This window comes from Dipodomys spectabilis, unplaced genomic scaffold (assembly GCF_019054845.1).
Source record: "Dipodomys spectabilis isolate Male_0828 unplaced genomic scaffold, ASM1905484v1 ptg000422l, whole genome shotgun sequence".
NCBI lineage: Eukaryota > Metazoa > Chordata > Mammalia > Rodentia > Heteromyidae > Dipodomys > Dipodomys spectabilis.
Genome location: NW_024871099.1, coordinates 228,299 through 233,671, shown reverse-complemented (window position 1 = coordinate 233,671; position 5,373 = coordinate 228,299). Strand labels below are relative to the sequence as shown.

Here is a 5,373-nt window from a genome sequence, read left to right as displayed (position 1 = left end):
GTGTTTCACCTAGTTTTTCCCTCCTATCCCACCCACAAGGTATATAGTTCATTTCCAACATGCTATCTAGTGACTACCACTGCTATATTTGTTCAGCCTTTGTCCTTCTATTTCTGTGTTCCCCCTTCCTTACCCTCCCAAAGACAGTTAAATGAACAAACAAGACAAAAAGAAAAGAAAAAAAAGCCTCTTGTTTCCATTTCCTGAGTTTTTGGAGTTCCTTTCAATAAATATTATTTTATGTGATCAGGTGCACAAGACATTGCACCTTTGTGTTCTCCTCTTAAGAGTATCCTCCTCTGATCTCACTGTGTGTGAATACTGAGAGTCCTGTATAATTTATCACATCCCATTGTATTATAAATGAGTTTTCCCCCTGGATTCCTAGCAGATGAAACTCGTTGCCCTCAGGAAATGTCTAAGACCCAGCCATGAGTCCAAGACCCACCATTAGTAGCCCTGTGACAGCAATCCCTCCAGTCCCTATAAATCTGTTTTAAAATTAATTTACTTTATTGTTATTATAGAGGTGACTTACAGAGGGATTACAATTACATGAATCAGCTAATGAGTACATTTCCTTTTACAGTATATTCTGTTCCCTAATTCTCTCCCAATCCCTCCCCGCCATCTCCACACACAAGTTCACTTTAATCAGTGTCCAGTGAGCTTCACTGCTGCAATTTTCCACACTTTTCTCTCCCTGCAACCCTCTGAAAGAAATACACTTGAATATATCATACATAAGGAAATGATAGAATTTAAAATAATTTTAAAATAATAGAATTTAAAATTTAAAACATTAAAGAAAAGAGATGTCTTTTGTTTATGTATCTTGACGTTCATTTCAATACATATAGACTTTATGTGATATGAAGAGGCACATAGGCATTGTACTGAGCCTTTGTGTTTCTCTCTTAAGAATATCTACTCTTGGTCTCACTGTATGTGAGTATCTAGAATCTTGAATAATTTATCATATCCCAGTCTATTTTAGATCTAACTTTTGCATATCAAAGAGAACATGTGCTCTTTTTTGTCTGTGTTTGGCTTACCTCATTTAACATGATTTGTTCTAGTTCCATCCATTTCCCTACAAATGACATTATTTTATTCTTTCTAGTGTAAAATTAAATTGTGTATAGTTATCACTCATCTATTGTGGGGCATCTGGGCTGTTTCCACATCTTGGCTTGATTCTTATCTTTCCATTATAATTTAGCTCTTTCCTTAGCTTTGCTACATTTAAAATTAATTTATTGTCTTTTAAGTCCAGAGTTTTCACTATGATATATCTTAAAGTATTTCTTCTTCAGTCCCATCTACTAGGATTTCTATATCCTGTAAGGGGGGTGAGATTTCTCTCTTGAGTTTGGGGAAGTTTTCTGTTGTAATTTTGGAGTAACTTTTCAATGCCTTTAGTTTTCAATTCATATCCCACATTTATGCCAACTGTGTGCAAATTTGATCTTTTGGCTAAATCTGCCAATTCTGGATTTCCTTTTGGCATCTTCTGAATGTTTTTGTCCATGCATTTGATTCATTGTTCTATTTCCTCTGTTTTATTCTCAACTCCTGATACCCTGTTTTCTATTTCCTTTATTCTATGGCTTATACTTTCAACTGGTTTGCAATAGTGAAATTGAAGCTCTTAGTTGAATTCAGATGTCAGGTTGTTAATTTTGTCTTTGAATGAGGTGTGCAGCACTTCAGTCTTTCTCTCCATATCTTTGTGGACAACCTGCATATTGTTTTTTACTTCCTACTTGCATTCTACTATTGGTTTTTAGACACCCAGCCAACTTTCTCATCATTAATGGTTCTTTTGTCCTCCATCTCTTCTTCACTCTTACTGGTTCTACCCTGGATTGTGGTTGGCTTTTGGATTTGATTTGTTGTCTTGATTATTCACAAATTTTTGTAATCTTTCACTGTGATTTAAGCATTTGGGTTCAGGAATTGTCGAGGTTGTTCAGGTTGCTTTGAAGAGTGGTGGTGGAGTATGATTTGCTGGGTGGATTTCTGTCAGATAGCATTTGGCAACTTTCAGCTCTGTATGTTGCAATGGTGTAATGTGTCCTGGTCAGTTGTTGGGGCTCTGTAATGTGCAGGGTGGCCTGGTGTCTTGGCCTAGGTTTAAACCCAGTAGCAGGTTTCCATTATGTAACACAAAGTAGTCTAGTGTCCTGGACTGGATCTGTGTCTGGGGTAGGCAGATTTCCCCAGCCGTAGAGGGTAGGTCTTCCTCGTCCGAGTCCTGGACTGGCATCTATTTCCAGAGGGACTGTGAGCAGCATTCCAAAAACCAGACCTCAAAGGCGGGGACAGGGAGGAGAGGCAGATTTCCACTATTTGTTAATGGGAGGTTGTCCCCACCTGAGTCCTCAATTGGGACAGGCATGGACCTCAGAGGTCATGGGCTCCCACGGAGCAGTGCAAGGAGTTTGTCTCAATTGGAGTCCTCTCAACTCCGACTCTGTCATCTACTTCTCACAAGGTGAGGTGATGCGTTCCGGTCTTTGGGACCTGCGAGAGTCTTGGGGTGGGTGGGTTTCTGTGTGGTGGGGCAGGGAAATCTTCCCTACTCGAGTCCACATTGGAGTGCACTAGGTTCCCACCTGAGTCAATTGGGACAAGCATGTGCCTTGGATGGGATGGACTTGCAGGAGATTGTCCCAAATCACGTCCCCGACCGTTGTCCTCTCAAGTCTGACTGACTGGCATCTACTTTCTGCAAGGAGTTGAGGGTGGGGGGCTGTTTACTGGATTCGGGCCTCCAGGGTAGGTGCGAGCTTCGAAGGGTTCAAGATCGTACAGAGCAATGTGGGGAGATTTCCTTTAGCAGATCGGGTTTTTCTGCCAGCAGCTGGGCTGTGTGGGATGTAAGGTCCTAGCACACAACCAATATTGGTCTCACAGAAGAGAACTGTGTATGGGTCTGGCCTCTTTGCCCTCTTCAAGTATGGCAAGAGGGAAGGGGACCGAGGCAAGCACTCTGGGTCACCACCAGTTCCTGTGTCCTGTGGGAAGGATCCCAGGCAGGGCACTTACAGTTCTTGGCATTGATTTTGAGCTGATTGGCAGCATTGTGGTGAAAGTTTTCTACGTCTGGATGCGACAGTCTCCTATTGCTGATCTGTGCCATTGTGTGCACTGGTCCAGGTGGCAGGCAGCCATGAGGCCCATCTCTCGGTTTAGCCAGGCTATGATTTCCTTTCAATTTATATTTTCCTCTTGGGGTTGAAGTGTGTGTTAGGATCATAAATGATCAGAGAGAACTAGGGTGATTCCCTATTGCTTTGCCATCATCTTTAGTTTTAGAAGGATCATTTAGAAATTAATCAATACATTTGGATAGGCACCTTAATAATTATTATAGAACAAACATTGAGTAGATACAATATTTATATTTAAATAGAATATAATCCGCTTATTAAAATTTAAGATAATAGTAGATTTTCCAAGCATGATAGAAAGAATAAGGTAAAATATTGATAGATGACATTTGACAGAAATTTAAACTTTTGTACAGGTGTCTTACTAAAATTTTGAAATATCATCATATCCATGATTTTTCTACCCACCATCCCTGACCTTGCATAATATACTGTAAGTGACCTTCAGAATTTTAGTTCTACAAGTTAGAAAACTGTAGGTAATAACAAAAAAGCCCTCATTCTTGAGAAGTGGTAGATTAGAAAGGTCCCTGATTATGTTTCCTAACCCAGGGAAATCCTTTGGTCACCAGCCAGACTTAACCATGTTTTTCTACCTTGGAGTCAAGTACATGCATGGGGTCAAGAAGCTGGGAACCCAATGTGAAGAGTGGGAAACTACAGGTAATGGAGAGAATGTGCTTAATCGATCATTTGACCTCTGCAAAGTAAACCACTTCTCTTAAGAACATGTCTCCTATTGCCCCAAGAAAACCAAGAAGAATGTAACAAATTGTCTGAGACCATCTGTCCTTATAAATAAAGACTATAAGTCAGAGAATGAAGAGATTTACTCTGTTTTCAGCTGGGATTTCTCAGAATTTCTGACTGCAGTACTCTGCTGACTTCAAAGTTGCTGGCCACAGAGAGAACATCTATTCTTTACTTCCCCAGAAATGCCTATGTGATCAGAACTTCAGGAGGGAACGCAAGAAAGGGAAAGAATCTCTCAAGTCTACATTGGAGCTTCATATGGGTCAAGGATAGTCTGAGACAATGAGCAGTATCAGAAAACCAACTTTTTTAGCCACAAAACCAGAACATGTAATTTTTTTAAGTTGACAGTTTATAAAAAAGCAAAGATCTCACAGAGAAATATATATAATATTTAACCCTAAACACAATTACGTGAAATTAGGAGAAGAATTTTGTAAAGCTATAACATGATTATCTTGAACATGAAAATGTTCTAATGAAGCTTATAGAGAATAGAACATATATAGGGTGGCACCTTGCTCTCATTTCTATCTACTTCCTCTGTAGTGGAGAAGCTCATAGCTATCATTATTTTCACATCTATGCCAGAGTTGTGAAATGTTGACTGAAAAAAGGTATAACTTCTGCATGTGCTAACTACTGATCTTATTTTAAGGGACAGAATTTCTTTTTTTCCCCCCCTTGGGGGTAAATTGTATATACAACCATTACAGTTTGAATCCAAAGTATCATCCAAAGTCTTGTGCAGAATGCTTTTTTTTCTTCCATTTTTTTATTGTGAAAATACTGTACAGAGGGGTTGCAATTACATGGGCAAGATAATGAATACATTTCTTATCAAGCATTGTAGCCTCCTCCTTTGTTTCCCCTTCCCATCCCTTCCCATCCTCCCCCCATCCCCCCACCCAATCCTCCCTGCTTCCCCCCCACCACCACCAAAGTTGTAAAAAAAAATATGGAATGCTTCACGAATTTGCATGTCATCCTTGCGCAGGGGCCATGCTAATCTTCTCTGTTTCATTCCAATTCTAGTATATGTGCTGCTGAAGCGAACACGGGACAGAATTTCTTATCCCATCATGTGAGTCAATTCACAATTTGAAATTACATATACACATATATTATGCAACTACTATATATATAATTTCTTAAGCATGTCAGAGTAAATGATACTATTTCCTGGTTTTGTATATCATAATAAAAATTAATGTAAAATCTGATTCTGTGAATTTTTGTAGCAAAGATTTATTTTCTTATTAACTTTGCTAGTGTGCTTTAAAAGACTAAATGTTCATTGATTATATTACATTCTATCATGAATTAGTGTGACTTAAAGTGGAATGCCAAAGACTTTTCCCCTGCCTTTCTGTATTATCAAAGATTGATTGAAGTTAAAGATTTTATGCAGAAATTATTGAAATAAGTGAAGGTAAAACAAGAT

General features: G+C 39.0%; 1 non-coding gene across 1 annotated transcript; it reads right to left on the bottom strand.

The window, feature by feature from the left end:
• Window positions 1–4,881: 4,881 nt before the first annotated feature.
• Window positions 4,882–4,988, bottom strand: LOC122097625. The gene has a single exon (XR_006145546.1). It is a non-coding gene; the product is annotated as a U6 spliceosomal RNA (small nuclear RNA).
• Window positions 4,989–5,373: the final 385 nt, after the last annotated feature.